Genomic DNA, 24915 nt, shown 5'->3' with positions numbered 1-24915 from the left:
AGTAATTGCGAATTGGAGAAACAAGGGTCATTTCAGTATGTTCACATTTGATAAGTTGAACTGCGTTCGACGGAAGAATTCTCACGCATCAGGAACACGCTACGACTATAATTTCGCAATGAATGAACCTTGAGTAAGTTGAGCGGAATGATAACTTCCCAAATCAAATGAGGATCTCCTAACTATGAGAAAGCAGTAGCGGCTAGTGCAAGGTCACGAAGGAGATCACTCAGTGTCTTCAGAGAACATGAGGTTTCGAAACACAGAGGATTGTCTTCTTGGAGTCTGACGCAAGTTCTTGTAGATTACTCACAGAAATCACATAAACCAGAAGGCAATTGCATCTGGAAGTGTCATTTGACATCACAAACGAATTGACACATGATTTTTACCGGCAGGTAGTATTATTTTTTTTCTCTCTCTCTCTCTCTCCTCTGTCTTGATGATTTATTTATGGTTATTATTCGACACGAATCATCAAGCAATATTTCAGTATATTTTAAAAGGGCCTCCCCGATGGCGCAGTGGTAGCGCCATCGGCTTGTAATGAAGGGGTCCGGGTTCGATACCCGGTGGAGGCACATAATGGTTCGAATGCCACTTTAAACTGTAAGTCCAGTCCCAGCAAATGCTACATGAGTAGGGACAGTGGCGGTTGGATCACAACTGGTCGGAGCAAGGACAGTTTACTTTCTCTTGGTAGGAAAGGTGCGGGCCAAAAGTGGCAAAAAGTGTGGGGGATGGTGGTGGCAACTGCCCCCTCACGCCCCCTCCTAATCGCCGGCACTGAGTAAAGATCTTGATTATTCGCAAAGGTGATAACACTGAAAAATGTTAATTTTTGCGAGAAATTGTTTCCGTATGTGTCCCCCATGCATTCAAAACCGCGAATTTAGCATAAAATGCGAATTGTGTTCGCGATTTTTAACACATTTTGCGGTTAAAATGTTTTAACCGCAAAATGTTTTTGGCTTAACTCCAAAAAATGTGGGGCCTGTTAACCCAAGGTTACCCAAGAGGAGAACGTGGTTGTCAGGTCCATCACCTCTAGTTCCTCAATTATTCAACTGTAATTTTTTTTAGAATAAATAAATAAAACAATTAGATTGTTCCCTAGTGTGTCCCTAATATTTCTGTATTACTTTTGTTCATAAAAAATATAACTGTAACGTGTATAGGGGGCAAAGTTCATTTGGTGGGCCTATCAGGAACCTCCTTTAGATGCGTGTTATATGACACTCATGCCAGTGATATTGTACAATTGGTTGATGATCATAGCAATTTTTGTAATTATTATAATTAATATATAACTGTACCTATAAAAGAAAAGCATTGTTGTAGAAAATGTCTCGGGAACCGGATGAACCGTGTATCCTCCATTAGCAGGATGGTTTTGTGAGTTTTAGTGAATGATAAAACATGTGTGTGACACTACTGTAATAATTGGTTATTATTTTTTATTAATGATGGTAATTTTTGTATTTTTATAATTTATAAATAACTGCCCTTATATATAAACAACAAAAGAAGCAGTTATTCAATAAAAATATTGTTTCTTGAATTTTACTGACAAAAAAGTGTAGTCTGTGAGCCCCCCTCCCCTTTCGGTAAGTACGTTTCTCGTATAAGCTAGGGTTAAACACCGAAAAATTTCGACAGCTACATGAAACCTTGTCTAAATTGATTTTTCACGCGATTTTCTCCTTCTATCGGAATGTTTTGCATCAGAGAGCAAAGTGCGTGGTTCGAGCGATAGATCTTACCGTTGTCATCTTGTAAGCAGGGGATTCCGGGTTAGATACCCGGCGGAGGCATATAATGGTATGTATGCCACTTTAAACTGTAGGTCCAGTACCGATTAGCCTTACAAAGTGGGCTTAAACACCAAATCAATCAATCGTCATACTGGAGTCGTAACATTGGTAACTGATTGATTGATTGATTTGGTGTTCTAAGTCCACTTTATGTACAGTAAGGGTAATCGGGACTGGACCTACAGTTTAAAGTGGGTAACATTGGTAATTGTTGCAAGAGATATAATGGAAAGTAACTTCCTCCAAAATCGTTTTCAATGTATGAAGCTGTCACAGACAGGCATAGCCCACGTGACGCACAAATTAAAATACTAGTTAGCACAATAACGGTTTAATTTTAGGAATAAAAAAAGCGTTTTAAAATATAAACTCTAATTTTGGAAAAAATAACAACACTTTTGGAAAAAATAAACCGAAACGGTATACGCCGTATACCCTCGACTATGCCCTGTTTGAAATGCTCTTTCAACGATATTATAAGATTATCTTTCAAATTTCCAACGGTTCTCCTAAAAATAAAACAGACATTTTCCAAAATAATAATAGTATTAATAACAAAAATTCTTTCGTAAAAATTCCTTCCTGTATATTTTTGCAATATGAGTATAGCATGCTATTTTGTTAGCATAGAGAAAGATAAACAAAATCGGTTCAATAGTTGCTAAGATAGCAACTATTATAGATGGGTGGCAAACTTTTAGCACCGGATCCGAAAGCTGTACTGTCAACGGCAAAGATAATAGTAGGCAAATTGTCCATCGCTATTTTCATTAATTTTTCATTCTAAACCATGTGCTGTTTTAAGGATCGAAATTATATTGGTTCAAAGCAGGTATTGTCCTCTGCTTATTGACGTCCTTATTTTTATCATCACATTGTGTACTACAGACCGAATGAAAATGGTGATGGACAATTCGCCTACTGTTTCTTTTGCAGTTGAGTGTACAGCCCGGGAACGAAAACTCTAAGCGGCCGTACAGTATGTATATTCTATGGTATACCAAAAAGCAAATAATTAAAAATATGTGTATTTACTAACAGGCAAGGCCATAGACGAAGCTAGAGGAGGTGGGGTTTAAACTATGGACCCAGTCCCGATTAGCCTCTTTCAACAAAAGTGAACTTAAACAGAGACTTTTTGATCACCCTGTAGTTGTCAACATTCTATTCTTATTAAAAGTACGGTTATCGCGAGTTCCACGCATATCTGCAGATAGTTGAGATAGTAGCCGCTAGGTGGCAATGGTGTTCACTGGACAAATGCCACTAACAAGTTGAAGCATGGCCAATGAGGTAATGAGCATGACAGACAGCATGATGCGAATTCAGTATGCTATTCTTTCCTGGAGAAGGAGATTTTATGTAAAAACTTAACATTTTATTGATAGTAAAGAAATAAGATACGAAATTTGCCTGTTTTGATAATTAATGACGTATCGATTCCATATACAAATCACAATGGGTTCTTTATTCGACATTTGTAGATTTCTATCCTCAGCTCAGGCTGAGTGAAGTGACTGTAAAAGGTGCAGGAAGCATTTTTGAGGAAATGATGGGAAACAACTATTTTCCAATGAATTGTGTATGCTGATTCTGAATATCTTGTTTACCACCCTCGATTGTATTTAAATGCACGCTTTAATGGCGGCTACATATCTATGATAAATGGAATATTAATAGCTTTGGAAGGAAAAAGAATAGAAACAAACCTGTTTTTTTGGGTATCATAATTTTGAAAGCTTGAATTTCCAGTCAAAATTTCAATTTACTTTTCTACTGCTAAAGAAACAAAATGCTCACACAAAATGTGAAATAATAAAATTTCCCAAATAGGAGAAATCATATGGTACAAGTAGAGACCCCTCATATTTTTTTTAATTACAAAATCGGCGTTATTTTCGCCAAAATTCGCGTTTTTAGCATACTTTTCTGCAAATCTTACCTAAAAGTCAGTGTGCGAATTAAGCTTTTTGCTTTGGGGGAGGATGCTCACTCAATGGTGTACGAACGTCGTATTTGTGATTTCATTTCAGGAGGTATGGAAATTTGTACATGTTACCAGTCAGTAAACTAAACTATTGCCTTGCGGTTCTAAGTGTCTTAAAACATTGGTTCTAACCTAGCTAGAACATTAAATCTTACGATAACACTTAAACGTAATTTAGAAACAGAATATTCACATTCCAAGAAAACCCAAGCTCATAAACAAAAAGAGCTATTGAACTAGTAACACCGAAAACTTCACCAAATTTATATTTCCAAGTTCAAACTTAATGTCCACATAACCTAACTACTTTGATACATGTAAAAATACCAGCACTAATTATCAAATGTAATTTGAGACCATCAAACCAGCCTTTTCTTGTTTTACCACGAGCTGCTATACCTCTGATTGATTGATTTGTTGTTTTAAGTCCACTTTATGCACAGAAAGGTTAATCGGGACTGGACGTACAGTTTAAAGTGGGATCCGAACCACTATGTGCCTCCACCGGGTATCGAACCCGGGACCCCTTGTATAACTCTGATATATGGGTTTTGGCTTAATTAAGAAACATTTCCTCGATTCAACAATTTCGCCTCCCCGATGGCGCAGTGGTAGCGTCATCGCCTTGTAACCAAGGGGTGCCGGGTTCGATACCCGGTGGAGGCACATAGTGGTTCAGATTCTACTTTAAACTGTAGGTCCAGTCCCGATTAGCCTTACTGTGCATAAAGTGGGCTTAAAACACTAAACCAATCAATTTTGGATATATTGTTTAAGCTTTGTTATGCCATGAAACTTAAGTGGAAAAGGGTCTGCGGTTGTCTTGGCTCGGTGATGGTGGTCGGTTGCAGAATGGTGTACTTTCCGGTAGAGAAATGTTTGATACTGAACCATTAATGATGTTTTTTTTTTCAATTGTGCTTGTTACATAGTTAGGAAATATTACGCTGCATACTTTCAATTTCATTTTCTTTGAAGGGATGAAAACATCCCTGGCAAGGATAAAAATAATTATTGCCGGGACAACAATTTTTGTGGGGGAGATGAATCCCCGGCATCCCCCTCGTCAATTCCCACATTCCTAAAAGTTATATCTTGAATGTGCTTTTAGTACACTTGTATTTTAATTTGAAAGTCACATGGCGTATGCATGTTCGTGATTCATGAGTTGGAAACGATTTTTGGGAAAGCTACGCGTACTTTGCATTACTCGCGAGACCGCTGTTACGGCTCCTGTCTGACGGTAAGTTCACACTTGATCTCCCGCCACAGCCTGGGCGCTTTGCTCGGTGATGCAAAACATTTCGATTAGAAGATGAAAATTCGTGGCCAAAATCCATTTACACGTGATTTCATATAGCTGTCGGAACTATTCCATAAATAACATACACTACAGGTTCTTTGGATCTAATTTTGGAAAACGTGCACCCTCGACGCTCGTAAATATGGTACAGTTTATTTTTTAAGCCCCAAATACAGGAAATGTTGAATTTTCGATGTATTTTTAATTTCTTAAGCACAGAATCTTGCAAATTTATGGGAAAAAGCCATCGCTTTGTTTCGTAATTTAGAATGTATGATAAATGAGTTTAAAACATGTGACTACACGTACATATCTTTTTGTAACAATTAGCATTTATCGGTATTATCGCATTTCCAAAAAAATGAAGGACCCTAGGCATAGGCGTATATATAGCTCACGTAAGGGGCGGGTTCAACTTTTGCTTCAATTAGGGTTCCTATATTTCGTAAGTGAAAATCCGGGACATTACTGACAGGTAGCTTGTTAGGGAGCGAGAGGGGTGGGGGTGGGTGCTGGACTCGATTAAGTTGTATGTATGTACAACATAATTGTCATTTACATTGTGTGGGAACTTTATTTGAAAACTGCGGACTGAACAGATAGGCACCCAAGCACTGACTCTTTATAGTAAGCAGGTTACTGTACAATGGTAGAGAATCGTAACTGAAATTCAGCGCTGCTAGCAGACGGTGGCGCCATCGTGAAGTCAAAGATGTTTGCAGTACCGTCTGTATCTCGTTAACTCTTGTATTATGGAGAGCAAATTTTTCAATGGAGAGTTAGATTGTTTTGTAAAATGAGCATTTTTAAATTACGTCCAATATTACTTAAAATTTTAAAATATAAATAAAGTTCAGGAAAGTATAGTCTCAATCATTTCTTCTTTCCCACCCAATTCCAGGATATTTGTACATCCCGAAGAAACTATTCGGAACACCGGGACAAATTATAGCTACCATTCCGGGATTGTACCTGAAAATCCGGGACGTATAGCGTACGAACCCGGAACCCACGATGTGCTAACCAAGGGGGGCTGCTCCTTTGAGAAGACTCGAGGGAAAAAAATCTCCAATAGGGACAAGTTTCCAATTCCGATCTAGAGTTTGGAAAATGGTTTATCGACTTTCTGGATTATCAAAGTTGAGAAATTTGAAATTATCAAAAAATTAGAACCTGGGGAATACTTAAATCTTGAATGGTAACAAACCATATCGGGAACTTCTAATGAAATTATAATATTCGTGCTATAAGTTCACAAGCAGCTGCTTCGGGCAGAAATTACATGTGGCATTATAGAATTTGTGAAATGTCAGGAGCTTTCTGAGTATTTTACAGAGAAATTCCGAAACTTTCAGGAAATTGCAGACATTTGCTTTGCAGTCCCATCTGGTGTGTGGAATTAATTTCTTTCCCATCCGTATCCCGTTCTATACGCTTGTAATTTATGAGAACATGATAAGTCTGAATAAATTTTTACGAACAAGTCTCTGCGCATAGCGGAAAGAACAGCTTATCTGGTAATTTTACTGAACCTAAAGGGGGGTTGACCCGTTGAACTCCCCCCTTAAATACGCCCATGTCCCTAGGTATAAGGCTTAACATATGTTTTTGTCATGCTGTATTTGTGAAACTTATTATAAATCTTGTAATTTTTTTTTTATTGGATATCTTTAGATGTCAAATAGGAGGCATGGGATGGATTAATTTGTTTTGAGTACGGCTTTCGAACAGTGAGGGTTATGAGAGCGTGGCATGGTTAGAAGGACAAGGTATATACCGGAAACTACCAGATGCACTTCCTTCTTTGTGCACTGAAAAAAATATCGGTGTTAAAAACAACACAAACAGTGGTCCCAGGAAGTCTACACCCATTTTCGTCAACGTTTCACCTCAGTGGTGTTGAAATAACACAGATAAAAGGTAACAATCAACATTTTTGAAACTTCGTTACCATATATCTGTGTTATTTCAACACCATTGAGGTGAAACGTTGACCAAAATGGAGTGTAGACTTCCTGGGACCAATGTCTGTGTCGTTTTAACACCGATATTTTTTACAGTTTGGGTGATCATACGCTCTTGGCAATTGAAACATTTTTCCTCTGTAGATATTATTAAAATTCTTCCCTTTCTAGTATTAAGATGGGATGAAATACACAATATGAAATGCTTATTACGTGTACGGGAAATATCTTAAATGCAGAATTCTCCCGAAATCCAGTTTCTCACATGCTTTCAAAGAAATGAATAACCACACGGTGTTTGAGCGGACTCGAATATTTATAAATATGAAAGCACAATCTGATTCTTGTAATTTAAACTGAGCCTCCTTAATGGAGTAGTGGTAATGTCATCGCCTTGTAATCAATGTTCCCTGGTTCGATACACGGTGTAGGAACTTTGTGATTTGAATCCAGTCCCGATTAGCCTATCTGTGCATCAACTGGACTAAAAAAACAACAACTGTATTTTACACTACATTTTTTTCGATTTAACACAGTCTTTTACTTTTGTTATTCTATTCGAGTACTAGCCAACTGAACTTTATTTGTGTTATTAATATTAAAAGTATAATAAAAGGGTTCGACCCCCCCCCCGCCCTTCCGACGCCCACGACTGTCCAATTGTTATTAGTGGTGTTTTACACTTTTTGTAGCAAATCTCTCGAGAAACGAAACAAGATCGAGAATTTCCCACTTCGACACCGAGTACTTCACGCACGAGCCGACTTCCGTGGCGGAGCGGTTAGCACAGAGTGCTTCAACACCAGGGATCGCGGGTTCGAATCTCGGCCTGGGCATGGTTGTTCTTCGTGAGTGTCCCATCATCAATTTCATCATCTGATCACTCAATATTCATCTTCGCGATTAGCCAAAAGTGGCAGAAAAGCGAAGCAAAATAAACCAAATGAATCGATCTCCATACACGAGACGAGACGAGTTTGGGCCAATTCTCGTCTCGTCTCGGAAACACCCCTAACCTTCCTCAATAACCAGAGACAGTCATCATGGACAAAGGTCCCAACTGGTGTTTTTTTTCTAGGTCAACGTACGGATGCTCTTTGGGTCAAGTTTAAAGTTCCAAATTCTGTCGACCTTTTCTTTCCTCATTTTTTTTCCAAACAGATGCAACAATGGATAAAAAGGAAGGTCGTTCACGCTAGAAATGCATTGTCATCATTGAAGCATCAAGAGGAGAGGAAGCTGGGGGATGAGGACAGTAATGGTTTTTAGGACGCATGAAGTGGTCCTCAATTTCACACCGAGCACGCTGTATAAAGAATCAGGACTCATGTTTATCAGATGGCATTGGGCATTCATCATTCGTTCCTTTGTGAACTCAATCTATCAAGTGATTCGCTTCTTCTTCTTTTAGACTCCAATGATCAAAAGGAATGTCGGATAAGAAACGTTACTTTTCCAGTTCCTCTCTACTGCTACTATAATTTAATATGATTTTCTGGTAGCAGTTAGATATAGTGAAACACATTTAACTGGTTTATTTCCGAATTATTTACATTTGTACTTACCTTATATGCATCGCGGAACATTTTTCAACTTGGGATTAGCCTATGTTTTTTTCCACTGAAAAACGCGCAATTTTTCACATTACAAGTATTTATTGGTCGTTGCTAATACGCTTTCGTTACACACAATATGGCGGGCAAATCTTGACTCACGTTGTCTATCGTCAGCTCATATGCAGTGTTTCCAAACTTATGAACCGAAAAATGCCGCACAAACTATTGACAAAGGATTTTAAGCGAAAATTGATCCACAAACCATTCACGGAAGGTTAGGTTAGGTTAGGCAAACAGAAAATTAAATTGGGGGGAAAAAAACCTCACACGTCATCTTGTAAAACTACCGCGTGGTTGCTACACTGACAGGGGGTTACATATTCGAACGCACGGAACATTTGATTCACGTAGTCGACGGTAATGGTGGCACGAGCTATCGTGCAACGGAGATACATTAGTGTCGAAAATGACATTATTACCGGCCGAATAAGTTTCACGAATGGAAAAAAACACTATTCCAAGCTTCCAAAAGTCCACAAGAACTCAATTCCGTAAGTACTTTCCCGTCATTTCTCCTGTAAATTTGAAGAAATGTGTTTTCACTATATCTAACTATTACTGATTTTCTAAATGTTTTCTTTTTGTCATTTAGCATCGCTTTCATGCCACTATTGGTTAATCGCGACAATGAGGATGAGTGATGTTAGTATGAAATTGATGAAGGGACACTCACAAAGAACGCCATGCCAAGACCAGGATTCAAACCCGCGATCCCTGCCGTTGTAACGGGCTGTGTTAACCACTCAGCTGTCGAGGTCGGCATAAATTAATAATAATAATGAGGAGGAAGAGGAGAAGTACCTAATTTATAGCATATTGGTATTTTCCTAATTTTACGCCCCTTTACTACTACTCTACATTAATCGCGATAATGAGGATGAATTGATAAAATAGATGAATGAACAAGCACAATGAATCGTGTAGAGAAAGGCTTTTGGTGTCTCGGAACTATGAAAGCAATGCCAATTTGACTATTTTATCAGAATAACAAGAGCAGGGTGAACTGAAAAAAACTGCCGCGACCGTATACTTTCAGTAGTATGTGTATCTTGTCCCGCTGCCTTTAAATAAACCGAAACGTCTATTCCGTGAATTAAGGTCCCCTCGTTTTACTTGAAACTATTTATTTAATTTACTAAAAGAAGGTTAATTGAATTGCTTTATTTTACTTCGCTTTTTGTGCCACTTTTGGCTAATTTGCGAAGATGTGCAAATTGATGAATGGACACTCACAAACACCCATGACCAGACCATGGGCGTCGGGAGGGGAAAATTAACATTGTTCATTTAAGATAGAAGAAAGTCGGAAGTTTGTTACTCTTATTGTTAAGAACAGAAATAAAGTTAATTTAGTTAGTATTCGAAGAGAATAAAGCCGGACCCTGTGGCTGAGTGGTTATCACATCGCGCTGCGACGCCAAGGGTCCCGGGTTAGAATCCCGCTCGGGCATGGTTCTTTGTGAATGTCCATTCATCAATTTCATCAATTTCATCATTTCATCACTCATTCCCATCTTCGCAAATTAGCCAAGAGGCACAAAACGCGAAAGTAAAATAAAATAAATCAAATCAAATCAAAATCAAATCTAAGATAATAATCAAAGTAAAAATTAATTGGATGGAAAACCTTGAGCGAAAAATACACGAACAAGGTTATATTCTACCATTTCATACAGAGAACAACTGGTTCTACAGTTTTCAAAACTCTAAGAATTACAGTTTTAGGTGAGAGGTCACACAACAAACTTTATGAAAAAAATCTCCGTAACATTTAAAGCCTTTTCTTGAAGGAGACGTGCAAAAGTTAATATCAAAATGCATTTCAGCATAAAATGCGAAAGAAATAATGGGAAATGGTTATGCTGGTATTCAGATCGTTTGGTGGATCTAGTCTCCCCATTTATATAATAATAATAATAATAATTATTATTATTTCGAATAAAATTTATTTTAGTTTATAATATTTATTATTGTATATTAACATTTATAACCGTTGTAATAATACTTATAATATTTCTACAATTCAACTTTTGTCATTTGCCCGACCCCCTTGCAGAAATTTCTGACTACGCCAAGGTCCAGATCGGGATTCGAACCCGGGACCCCTGACTAAAAGCAGGAAAGTACCTATTGAACTGAGTTGAGTAAGTGGTGAGTACTACACCAAGTTGCAATAAATACATACAAATTATGATTGTTACCCAGTATGTTCCGAGATTCCGGGATGCATTCGGTTTGCCTTTTACATTTTAATTTCATTAAAATATTAATTGATGTTAATATGCAGAGGTTTAATTAGATTAGACTGAAAATAAAATAAGTGAGAGAAACATTAGTTAAATGAAAAAAAGTGTTGTGTATATTTATTGGTATTGTTTTGTTTGCTTGTTCGTGAAACGGGACGAGATTTGGCACAGTCTCGACTTATACCGAGACCTGCCGGACCCTGTGGTCGAGTGGTTGTCGACCTCCGTGGCGGAGTGGTTAGCAGAGCTCGCTACAACGCCAGGGGTTCCGGTTTCGAGTCCCGGGTAAGGCATGGGTATTTGTGTTCGTCCAGTTGATAAGAAACAAAGAAAATGTAAGAATTGAAAAGTGTAAAAGTGAGAAAAAGAGTGAATGGTGGGGGATACCTCCGTGTAGGGGGTATTTCCTTTAAATAAAAAAAAGAGTGGTTAGCAGAGCGCGCTACAACGCCAGGGGTTCCGGGTTCGAGTCCTGGGTAAGGCATGGGTATTTGTGTTTGTCCAGATAATAAGAAACTGAGAAACTAAGAATTGAAAAGTGTAAAAATGAGAAAAAGAGTGAATGGTGGGGGATACCTCCGTGTAGGGGGTTTTCCTTTTTTTTAAAAAAAAAAGTGGTTACCTCATCGCGATGCCACGCTAGGGGTCCCGGGTTCGAATCACGCTCGGGCTTGGATGTTTGTGTTTGTCCGAATAATGAGAACCAATGTGAATACAGTGAAACTTGACAGAAAGATTGTGTGAATGACGGGGATACTGCCGAATAGGGGTATTCCTTTTTTAAATAAAAAAAAGAAAGTGGTTAGCATATCGCGCTGCGACGCCAAGGGTCCCGGGTTCGAATCCTGTTCGGGCTTGGTTGTTTGTGAATGTCCATTCATCCAATTCATCATTTCATCCCTCATCCCCATCTTCGCAAATTAGCCAAAAGGCACAAAACTTGAAGTAAAATAAACTAAATCAAATCAAATCCCGAGACCTGATAACCTCTCCTACCTTCCAGTGGTAACTGTTTTATGCAGTGTGCGAATTAACGGGGGGGTGCAGTGGAATTTCCCCCACTAAGAGTTTTATCCCCGGCAAAAGAAAATTATTTTTATCCCTGTCAGGGTTGTTTTTATCCCCCTCAAAGAAAATTGAAAGCATACACATAAATTTGGCCGAGTTTTCGGTGTTATTAATTCGATTGCTGTTTTTGTCTTCTTAGAATGTAAATACAGTAAGTGTTTATAAATTGCATAAATGTTATATAATAAGATTTAGGCGTAACGACATAGGTTAGACCCAATATTCTTAGAGCCTCAAGTAAATAGTTGAGTAACACATACTTTGGGCCTAATTTTGAGGGGGCAGGATTAAAATTAGGCCTAATTTTGAGGGGGCAGAATTAACAGGCTTAATTGTGAGGGCGCAGAATCAGATTTGGGCATAATTTTGAGGGGGCAGGATTAAACTTAGGCCTAATTTTGAGAGGGCAGAATCAGATTTGGGGGCTAGTTTTGAGGGGGCAGAATCAGATTTGGGGCCGAAGTTTGAGGGGGCAGAATCAGATTTGGGGCCTAATTTTGAGGGGCAGAATCAGATTTGGGGCCTAATTTTGAGGGGGCAGAATCAGATTTGGGGCCTAATTTTGAGGGGTCAGAATCAGATTTGGGGCCTAATTTTGAGGGGGCAGAATCAGATTTGGGGCCGAATTTTGAGGGGGCAGAATCAGATTTGGGGCCGAATTTTGAGGGGACAACATCTAACTCGGCCTAATTTTGAGGGGAATAATTAAACTGTGCTTAATTTTGAGGGATTAGAATCAAACCTTAGGCTCAAGTTTGGGGGGAAAGATTCGAAAAGTTTTCCATCCAATAAAAACAGCGTCCAGGATTATTTGCTAAATAACTGTGACGTTTGCGAAGTCACAAATATTACTCTTTATTTCTTTGCTCCTCAGGTCCCCTAACTTGTACGTACATACTAATAAACCTGAAAATTTGGGGAGCAAGTGCCCCCCCTTGCCCCCGCCAAGTTACGCCTATGGAAAAACATATACGAAATTGGATATAAAAAAAAACTACTTCCCGAAACTACATCCACCACAAAGCAAAAAGCTTAATTCACACAGTGGTTTTATGGCTATCTTTGGTTCAAAGATTTTTCTCCATCACGTGACGAAGATTTCCAATATGGTGCCCATTTTTGTAGTGATCATTAAAACAGAAATGCAAGGTGTAATAAACACGATAATTTTTAAGCTCTGCGAGTTTGCCATTCGCCTTCGGACAATCTACCCGGTAACCTATTTACTTTATATCTTTCCTTTGTGGCACCAAGACGAGTACAAATGTACGATCACGGGTAAAACAGAAATGATTACGAGCAATTTAATGGTATATAAGGTACCTGAAACTACTCAATGTTCGTCATCTGCGGAGAGTTGAATAGATATCATTTACGAATCAAGAAGGAAAGACATACTTATTGGACGGTTGCCCCTGTATCATAAACCACTTTCTCTGAAACGTGCATAAAAATATTTTCCTTCTTCATTCTCGCGATTAACAATAGCATGACAGAAAACACAATTCTTTTCCAATATATATAATGCCCCAATCCCACCACTGACATCAAATGTTCTCCATGAAGGAAGCTTTGGAGGCAATACTGAATGTAAATGCACTGCATTTCGAATTTCATACTTTTTACTTATTTCTTTTCTCTTTTTCAATATTACATAAATCTCACAGCCCATGTAGAAAACGCAATTTACTAATTAAAAATGTTATTGTACTTTGGCATATATTTGATCTTTTATGGCATATTTCTGGAATTTTTTTATCATAAGTGCATATTTTGATGACTTAGTTCTTGAAAATCCTATTAAACTATTTTCAACCATAATCTAGAGTAACTAAATGATCGGGGAAACAAACAAACAATAAAAGTTCTGTTTTGAACAGTAAACAATTTAATATAGACCCATCTATCGTCCTTCAAATCAGTGTACGTCAAGAAATTAAGCAAGAACAGTATGTCTCTTCAAAAACAATAAGACAAAGAAGAATGTTAAGACAGAAGAGAAGATATAAAATATGGGAAATGGAAAAAAAGATACATAAACGATACATAGCAAAGAAATTGAAGAAGAGAGTGAGTATAGGAAAAGAGCCAAAAAGTAAAAAAGGAATGATAAAAAAGGTAAAAACATAGAAATAATGATAGAAAAGGAAAAAGAGGAAGAGAAGACAAGAAAAGGGTGAAGAAAGAAATTAAAGAAGCACATTAGGAAGTAAAGAAGCAATAAAACGTAAGAAAGGATATTGGGTAATAACATTCAAGTGGAAGCGAAGGCGGTAGATGCTCCTTAAGGTCAGATCCCCCTTCTCAGCGATTTTTGTCTTTGCAGCACATCTTTGAGGATCGCAACGCCGCTGGACGCCTGAGTGCCCCATGCAGAGGATTCTCTTTCGTCCTGGCGATTGTCGGTCACTTGTGTAGGTCATAAGCGCTCCTGGCTGGGGAAGTTTCGGCAAAAGAAGGGCAGTACACGGGAGGAAGAAGTTTGCATTGCGAGAAAACAATAGTGAAAAGCCGAGGAGGTCAGACAGGAGCTAATAACCAGGAAGACGTGAGACTCCGCCATAAGGAAGCGCACCAGTGCCGCGAGGTATGAAGCAGCGCAATTAACGCGTGTTGAATCTTTATTTTTCAAGGACTTCAGGCCAGAATACCAAGGGGTAGGCTATGGGAGCTGAAGCCTATGGGCGCCATGCACAGAGGACGCCACTCTAAGCTTATGCGAAGGAGAAATTTACACTAGACGAGATATATTCTGGTAACACATTTTCTGTTTAACAAAGTAGTAGTAATAGTACGTTTTTAAAGAAGTTCTTCAGACGCTAAGGCATAACTGAAATATTCGTAAATATGCTAAACTTTTTTTAATCAGAAATGCGAACTTCGAATCTTTAGTGACCCTCGTAATATTGTGAAAACATCGATTTTTGGGACAAGCCATTTATTCCCTTGTGCAATTTCTTTGAAACTTCGTCAAAGTTCTTTTCCTGTCAAATTCATTAGATGGCCATCCAAATTGTTCGTTGATATTGTGAAATGTTGCAATAATTCTCATCAGTGAGTTCTGTGCATCAATACACACGATTTGCAATTTTTTTTCCGCCTTTGGCAACACTTTGCTTATTTTTTATTAAAACATGCATGTTCTTACATATGTTTGTCTCTCTAAATTTTCCCAATATACAGGACATTCTCTTGGCAGAAAGCGTTTCTTCTCATTCCGTTTCGCTATTCCGTTATACGGTCGTAAACACCGGGTTGCGTGACTTTTCGGACACTCTGTATAACCTATATTCTTTTTTAATGAGTATTTATTATTTTCCTCATTTCAAAATTTGTAGGATGTAAATATAAAAAAAAACAATATCATAAAAATAAAATATAAAAAGACGCTTGGCGCTTGGTAGTGGGGGGGGGCGTCAAATCAACTGCCCAGGGAGCCAAAATATCTAGCTACGCGGCTGAAGGACTTAATGCAATGATTTGCCGATTTTCTTTCGAATGTTAACTCAGCTCATCTGTCACAGCCTTTTGGACTGCTGGAATAATTATATCGCTTCCCTTTCAGCAGCATTTTCACACGGGAAAACAGAAAGAACTCGCACGGCGACAAATCGGTCGTACATGGATGATGTGGAAGAGCTGGGATAAAATATTTGGACAGATATTCCTGTTCCGGTACAGCAGTACGGGGCCTTGCATCATCATGCAAGAGGAACCATTGCCCAGATGCCCACAAGTCAGGTCGGAGGCGCCGCATTGCCTCACGCACACCGGTACACGTTCCACATCTTTAGCTGTAATTAAGTGCTGTTGAAAGCCGGCCTGATCGTGGATCGTGAAACACTGCTCTCCCGATACCTCTTGTGCCATTCAAACAACGGCCTCTCGCTAACCCCAGGCTTGCTGTATCATGCTCGATATTTCCGTACACATTTTTACTAGCTTAGTGCAAAACTTAATAGCCCCAGAGGCGCAACTACGAATATTCGTCGGGTGTGGGGGGCAAGTAGAAGAGTAAACGTACCAATAATAATAATAATATAGCATTATTATTATTATTATTATTATTATTATTATTATTATTAGACTTTATTATTCTCGTAAATTACGCAAAAGGTGTAGATGTCGGTGCTATAGCATTTGTGTTGGAACAAACTATTTGAAATATTTTTCAAAACGTTCAATATCACATTAACAATGGTAAACAAGCACACAAACTGTATTTTTGAAACACAGAAAATGCATACCGAATGCAGTTCTTCTTTCTATAACTTTCATGTACAACATATGTGTTACACATAATATGCATATTATGCAACATGGAGCGACGTGAAATAAGACAATGCATATGCAACATGCTAACACTAAATTGCGTACGTATTGAAAGTCTCCTTAATACATAGAACATATATTATTTAAATACATTACATAATGAATTCATCCGTCTCATAATAAACAGCAAAAATGTGCATACTCCTTTTCCTCCACACAATTGTTTATGCATTTAAGTTAAGATCAATAAAGAGAAGTCTTACTTCTTTCTCTATCTGTTGATTTACAATGGCCAGCAAGAAACATTTTGGATCCAATTTTTTGCACACTGAAAACAATATTGATTTAATAGGGCGAAAATAATTTGACAAGGCGCCATAGCATTCTCTCTTTTACAACTTTCCCATATTAGATCGTTCAGCGCCCAGGGTAGACTCCCGCCGCCCCCTAACTACGGCTCTGAACTTAATAAAAGTAAGAAAATGAAGAGCTGAGAGCAAGAAAATTTTACGAAATGTATTGTTATTTGCATAAAATTTGAAATCGAGGGGTGCAATTGCTCCTCTGTGGCCCCTGCAGGTGCTCTTGGCAGTCAATGTTTGCCCCCCCTTGCTTCCCCTAGAATCGATTTCCATCCAAGTTTGGGGGGAGGGCAATTCCCCACCCTGTGGTTGCGCCACTGAATAGCCCCATCTAGTTCGCTGCAGTTCTTGACACTGGGTGTAGTGCAGATACCGGTGTCAGGCTGGTGCAAGGAAATGACGTTCAACCAAGTAGACGGATAGCAGTGTTCAAGTTCAGAAGATTCAACTACTGCCAGTCTGCTGCTATAAACGTACGTGACCATACATCACACATTACACCGCTCCAGAATGTGATGAGAACGGTGCAGACACCAAATTAACTAAGTAGGCGAATCGTGTAATCAACTAGACATGTGAGTGCATAGAGAGTCAAAAAGTGCAATAATTTATATAGAAATGACAGAGTTGGAAAACGTGGTGGGGGAATAATTATATACGTTCGTAACGATCTGAAGATCAAGATCTTATCAATGTCTCCTCCGCAATATATGGCACAAACTGAATATATAATTTTAGAGTTATGCATGAACCGACTAAATATTTTGTTAACAACGGTATACCGACCGCCACACTGTAATTTTGAGAATTTTGAAGACGATTTCATTCAATTTCTTCCACAATACGATAATGTTTTGCTTTTGGGGAATACAAATTATAGTTTGCTCACAGATAAAGTAGATACAAATAAATTTCGGGACCTTATGATTAAACCTCAACTTGGAAATTTTACCAGTGGAAATACGAAATCATGGCTCGATGTTATTTTAACAAATAATGAGAAACGCGTATTAATTCATGACCAAGTTAGTGCTCCTGGTATAGCCCAGACATGATATTCTCTTCATTTCGTATTCATTGAAGGTGCCGAAATATCGCCCAAAATAATAACATATAGAGATTTTAAAAACGTGAGTGAAGCGGATCTAGCAAAGGAGGCTGCCTTGTTGCCTTTTCCTGAAATACTACATTTGCCGTCTGTAGATGAAAAGATAAGAATTTTGAATTTATTGATTCTAAAATGTTATGACAAAATTGCACCCGTGAAGAGGAGGAGGGTTAAAAATCCCCCATCCCCATAGATGACATCGCATATATTAAATCTTATGTCACTACGGGATATGCAACACGTGAAATATAAAAAGGCGCTACGGAAATCCTCGGAAACAACCGATTTAGCATTTGAGGCCTATCGAAGGTTGCGTAACCACTGTACGCAAGAAGTTCGGAAGGCTAAGCTAAAGTATGCTTTTAGTCTACAGAATTCACTATTAAATCCCAAAGAATTGTGGAAGAGGTTGAATGTGTTCGGAGTAAACCGGAAACAATCAGATAACACGAATCTTGATATTTCAGAAAATCAACTTAACTATCACTTTTGTACATTACCGATATTTTGCCATGCAACTAAAACAAATACAATTGAATATATAAATTCCTCGCCAGTATCACATTCTGGTAAAAAATTCTCTCTACGTGTGGTCTAGAAGGATGAGGTAGAAGTTGCAATCAATAAAGTAAAAAGTAACACACAAGGAACCATGGCCGTAGACAGGAAAAAATTTCGGAGGGGGTTCATTCATAATTGTTCCCATGGGCGTCGCCAGAAATTTGAATAATAGAAATAATAACAATAATTGCACAATAATAATTAAAATTTCATAATAATAAAACAATTTTATTCCATAATAATAATACTACTAATAATAATTATTATATTATTGTTATATCCTTGAGGGGGCTTACTCAATCCAACAGATGAGTGAATATCCAGAACATTTTTTTTTTTTTTTTTTTTTTTTTTTTTTACGTTTCATACAGTGTGTACTGAAATGCAAAATTATTATACTTCGTCATTAAACTTTAGATACCTTCAAGAGAAAAGCTTTAAAAGTTAGATGGAAATTTTAGTCATAAGGTTTTTGTTGTTTGACTTTAAAATTAAATTTTTGGAATTTTGAAAAGTGTGGAACCAGTTATTCTTTTTAAAAACTTAGCCTGGTGCATGGATTGTAACCTCAATCGCGAACGTAATGCGCTACAAAACTGGAGATCCTAGGTTTGAACTCCTATCAAGGGGGATTTTCGACTTTATCGGACAGGGAATTTAAAAGCTGGAAAGGGAATTTTGGGACAATCATAATGGAATCTTCAGTCTATATTCCTTGTGACGCAGGAGCAACACTGGAAAGATGACAGCAGAAGTGATAATGGAGGGGTCGCGGGTGGGCTAAGATTCTGAGAATAAATCCTGTTTCACTCAAGTTTCAGAATTCCAAATGTATGAAAATTCTAGCTCGAACGTTTCAACATTGTCTCCATGTATTTTTGTGATGCTTCGAAAAAAAATTAAAAATTTGTTACAATATTGGTTTCTGAACTTCCATTAATCCAACATGTCAGAAGTTTCGGGGGGGGGGGTTGAACCCTAGAAACCCCCATCTAATTACGGCCATGCAAGGAACCGATGACATTTCTATTACCATGGTTCAAAAAAATATTCCAGTCATACTTGAATATGTCACTGACATTATCAACTCTTCGCTCATATCTGGAATTTTCCCATCATTATGGAAATTAGCATATGTGCGAGCACTTCCTAAAATATCATCTCCGGTTAATGCTTCGGATTATAGACCAATTAGCATTCTGCCTTCCTTATCGAAAACCCTAGAGTATGTTGTCCATACCCAAATAAACAAACATCTTGTGATAAATAATATATATGTTAAATCCTTTCCAATCAAGCTTTAGAACTAACCATAGTACTTGTATAGCCCTCGTAAATGTGACATGGTATCTGTGAAGCGATGGATAACCGCCAAATAACTATATTAGTGTTAACTGGATTTTAGTAAAGCATTTCAGACTGTGGATCATGATATACTTTTGAGTAAACTTGGATATTACTTTAATTTTTCTGTGGGTGCAGTTGATTGGGTTAAATCGTACTTATCTGGTAGAAGTCAATGCGTTGCATCATCGTCTGGAAAATCTGACTGGAAATCTTTAGACTCTGGTGTTCCTCAGGGTAGTGTATTGGGTCCATTGTTATTTTCAATGTATGTAAACGATATAACAAGAACCATAAGAAATGTTGCACATCATATGTATGCTGATGATTTTCAGTGTTATATATCAAGTTCATTGTCGAATTTATCACGTGGAATTGAGCTGATGAACATGGAACTGTCAAATATTAATAATTGGGCCGCCCGTCATGGGTTACATATAAATTCCAATAAATCAAAATGCATATTAATTGGATCACGTCAGCTTTTAGCACGTATAAATTCGGCTAATATGCCAACTGTACAACTGAACGGTGCATGCATACCATTTTCTAAATCTGTAAATAATCTAGGGGTGATTATAGATACAAACCTTACATGGTCTGAACACATTAATAATATATGTAAGAAAGCCTATGCCTCCTTACATCTATTATACAAATCAAAAAAATTTCTTCCGCCTGTTATTAAAGAACGACTTGTACAAGCTTTGGTCCTCTAACATCTTGACTATTGCGATAGTGTATATGCTGATTGTAATGAAATGCTGGCAATGAGAATTCAAAAAATTCAGAACTCGTGCATAACATATATACGAGGGTCATCCAGAAAATAAAGACCGTTTGGTTATACAAAATGAAAAACACAATATTTATTGAAAAAAGACAAACAATTCTGTTACATACCTGAAGCTTTCTTCACTTCTCTACATAATCACCTCCTACATTTAAACATTTGTCGTATCTGGACACGAGCTTCAGAATTCCCATGTTATACTCTTCTGCCTCCAGTTCATTAAGCCAAGTGGTCACTGCATTCAAACGAAAGACCGCTCGCGTATTTCCGCCAAAAGGCACTACGATTAATGCAAATCGTTATTGTGAGACTAAGAAAACTACGGCGAGCCATCCAAAACAGGAGGCGAGGAATGCTTTCTGGAGGAATTGTGCTTCTGCACGGCAATGCCCGCCCTTACACTGCTGGTGCAACTCAAGAATTGCTAGATCAATTCGGATGGGGAATTTTTGATAATCCACCCTATAGTCTGGACCTTGCTCCTAGCGATTTCCACCTTTTCCTTAAGCTGAAAGAGTTTCTCGGCGATAAACGTTTTGGAAGTGATGAAGAGTTGGAGAATGCAGTGACCACCTGGCTTAATGAACTGGCATCAGAAGAGTATAACATGGGAATTCTTAAGCTAGTGCCCAGATACAACAAATGTTTAAATGTAGGAGGTGATTATGTAGAGAAGTGAAGGAAGCTTCAGGTATGTAACAGAATTGTTTTTTTCCAATAAATATTGTGTTTTTAATTTTGTATAACCAAACTGTCTTTATTTTCTGGATGACCATCGTATTTAACCTTAAGAAGTATGACCACTTAACTGAATATTATAATAAATTAGGCTGGATTAAAATGAAAAAAAGACGGAGGTACAGAAAACTAGTGTTGCTATATAAATTACTTTATACAGGAAGTCCTTTATATCTCACAGACAGATTGCTTCCCTTAGGAAACCCAGAGTTATCACACACAAGATCCCAAAGTTCCAATCTTCTGACAATTAAAACTCACAAAACTGAATTTTTTAGTAACTCTTTTACTGTATCAGTGGTTAGAGACTGGAATGCACTTTCACATGAAATGAGAAAATCAATTTCCATAGGTATCTTCAAAAGAAGATTAAGAGAAAGTTTCAAGGAGTGATTTTTTTTTGTGGTGGCCTGTTATGTATATAAACATATGTATGAGTGTGTGTATATATATATACATATGTTTTATGTATTTCATTGAATTCTACATATTTTTACCGCTGTTGGTTTGACATGAAATGTATATGTGTGAACGTTATTTGCAATGTTTATATATGAATCAATTTATGAATATGTTCTATATTAAGAAATTTTGTATGTGGTTGAGTGTAAGAAAAGCCATGAGCCTTAATCTCCGCAACAAATAAATAAGAGACAAATAAGTAAATAAATAAATAAAACTAGACGGGGCTAATATTGAATCTCTGCTCCAACTTCGCTAATAATAGAATAAGGTGGCTCTAGTTAAGCTTCTAAGCAATTTACAAATCTCTAATTTATGAAATTATAAGAAACAACTCCTATAACTAATTAACAACGTATACCAAATAGATACTCTGTAACATTGCTTCTAACTAAAAAAAAAAAAGAATTACAAAACCGTTACATATGTTCCCCCCCTTCCCTATGGGTCCCAAAGGTGGTCCAAGGCTTATAGTTGGCTTAGAAAATGATGCTTGTGCTCAAGAAAACATATATATTCATGTTAGTTCACGTTTCTACATCTTATTAGAGAAAATTGTTGGTGTCAAACTTTTGATTGTTGACATGCGTTATAGACAGTAACAAGGACGTCCGCAGGATGTTTTCCAGGGGGGTAAAAGGCATATTTTCCCCATAATAGTGATGCCCCCTCAAAAAAACACTATTTCAGTCTGAAATTATGATGTTCCTTCAAGGTATTTATAATAATTAACATAAATTACTATGGCTGAAATGAGATTATGTGTGAAATATATAATTTTCATTTGGACATTCATTTTCCAGGAGAGGCCGCGGCCCCCCCTTGCCCCCCTCTTTCCGGACGTCCATCAACAGTAACAGCCCTACGTGGAGGACTGGTCTTCCCAGTCCCTACGACGCCAGGCGTTCCGCAATGACTTAAATAAAATGGCTGCTGGCAGCCCGAGACATTTCGTTTTCTGCATGGTGCACGTGAGGGAGATTGGGTATATTAATGTAGTGCCATCTGTTAGCTGTGTTAAATACTAATAAGATTTTCATAACGTGGGCCATCTTGGGAACATGGGTTACCTTTGGCTCACCTATCTTAGTTGATGAAGTTTTGTGGCCGGGATTTCATTTTATCTTAAAAGGGAAACTTTTCATCGTTAAAAGGGAATTTGAATTTCCTGATTCTGGCAACAATGAAGGAAACTTAAGGTAGGACTTTTCCTTAACAGAAAACAATAACATAATATTTATTTTGAGACACCCTGTACTAGAAACACGACGGTAGTGGGGGTTAAAAAAGGTTGCGCTCTAAGGCTTGTTATTTTACGAACGTCTCCCTTTTTCCTTGCATAATCGATTTTCTACGAACCGCCATTGTCTGGTATATCACCTCTGAGTAGCGGAACGACAAACATCCGACATATTTTACATCACAAGGTCGCAGGAATACGTGATGAAAAACATGTGACGTCGAGTCTCTAGGCTGTAAAGTCTGTTTTGAGAACGCTCAGCTGAAGAGAAAGGTTCAGCGTTACACGGGAAGTGAAGCTCCAGATTTTGAACTTGAAACTTCCCCATGTTTTCCTGCCAAGGACAGCGAGTCTCTGTTATTTCGGGTTCAACACCCCTCCCGTCACTGCTATGATATGATCATCAAGTGCTATTTTCGTTGCAGAGATTGTAGATCAGCAAAAGCAGTTCGTTACTACGACTCGAAAGTTGATGAAAAATCATCCTTTTTACTTTGCCTTGAAAACAATGCTAAAATCAGGCCGTTTCCCTTCAGTTAGAACATTGTTTTTATTTCACATATCTTTCGCATTTTATGTAGTGCTGAGCCGATATCATTTGAACCGATACCTATGCTTGAAAATTGCAATAATTAACATTTGTTCAAAATATTGATCAGTATTGGTGTGGAAATAACTCTCTAGCCTTCCTGAACCAGGCCCGTAGCTAGAGGGGGGCAGGGAAGGCAACTGCCCCCCTGAGAGCTTGCTTTGCCCCCCCTGTGAAAAATACAGAACATATTCTTACCTGGAATTCTCACTAATCTTTACAATTATATCAGGTGCTACTCTAGCAACATAATAAAGACACTTATTGGTTTTGTGATTTATTAGAGTGTATGGGATTCCGTATAATGTCGTATCAGGATTGGTGGGGGGGGGGGAATTCCCTTCCAGATTCAGACTTTGGGATATGATTTCGCAATTTTCAGTATCTAGAACAGTTGTGACATTTTACTCTTGTATTAACGGTGACTAATGTGTTTGGATGTTTTTCTTGGGTGTGTTGCTATGAACTTGGAACTGCTTAAATTTTTGTTTCCCAAGTCTACCTTTTGGTAATTGTGATTCATGTGGTAGAGAGATGGAGTGGATATTTGATTTTTGTTACTTAGCGTCGTTTTTCTGCAACTTCTAGCTAATCGCAACAATGAGTGATGACGTGAAATTGATGAAGATACACTCATAAACAGTGCCGCAACTACAGGGGGCATTGTCCCCCCCCCCCCGACCTTGGACGGAAGTCCATTCTAGGGGAAGCAAACATTGAAGTACAAAGACAACAAGACTTGGAGAATCTAAGAATAGCAGGACAATTGGATACTCATGATGGAATTAGTTTTTACTTGCTCCTTGCATTTTATTTCCAGACGGCCAAGGCCACTTGAAGGGGCACATAGGGGCAATTGCCCCCTCGATTTCAAATTTTATATAAATAAAAATACATTTCGTAAAATTTTCTTGCTCGCTTCGCTCGCAATTTCTTCTATTCTTATATTACAAGTTCAGAGCCATAACTATGGGGCGGCGGGAGTCGGCCCTGGAAGCCAAACGATCTATATGAAAAAGAAAATGTTAAAGAGAATGCCATGGCGACCAGTAAAATTATTTACTCCCTATTAAAACAATTTCTTTCTATGAAACTTAATATGAAATATTAATGACGACATGACACTGTAATCAAAAAAGTCATTGATCAATCAAGGGATTCCTATTTGTTTATCAGGTGTCAAAACACGTATTTCAACTATAATATAATTCACACAATATTTTGCAAACTGGTTAATGTAACCAGTAGCCAAACATTGTCTGTAGTGATGCAAGAGTCTCCTCTTTGAAGGCAATAGAGTCCGTGGTGGACTAAGGGACCCATGTTTTAATGTTCTAACAAGTACAAAAGAAAATGCATTACAAATTTTTACAAAATTCATCAAAGTGTAGATAATATGTAACCATTATTATTTAATTAATTCGCTTTATCTTGCATAACACAACACA

The 24915-nt window shown here is 37.9% G+C and overlaps 2 protein-coding genes across 2 annotated transcripts in view; one reads left to right on the top strand and one right to left on the bottom strand.

Moving 5' to 3' along the window:
• Positions 1-24915, bottom strand: part of LOC146003790 (acyl-CoA Delta-9 desaturase-like) — a 220911-nt gene that overhangs the window by 84228 nt on the left and 111768 nt on the right. The gene's annotated exons all lie outside the window — the stretch shown is intronic.
• LOC146003786 (acyl-CoA Delta-9 desaturase-like) overlaps positions 323-24915 on the top strand; it is a 122811-nt gene continuing 98218 nt past the window's right edge. The window contains exon 1 of the mRNA XM_083142202.1: positions 323-398. The gene's annotated coding sequence lies outside the window, so the exon portion shown is untranslated. The remainder of the gene's footprint in view (positions 399-24915) is intronic.

This window comes from Lepisma saccharinum, chromosome 20 (genome assembly GCF_977018435.1).
Source record: "Lepisma saccharinum chromosome 20, izLepSacc3.1, whole genome shotgun sequence".
In the NCBI taxonomy this organism is placed as follows: Eukaryota; Metazoa; Arthropoda; class Insecta; order Zygentoma; family Lepismatidae; genus Lepisma; species Lepisma saccharinum.
The sequence above is the reverse complement of the archived record's forward strand: the minus strand, read 5'-3'. Positions and strand labels throughout refer to the sequence as shown.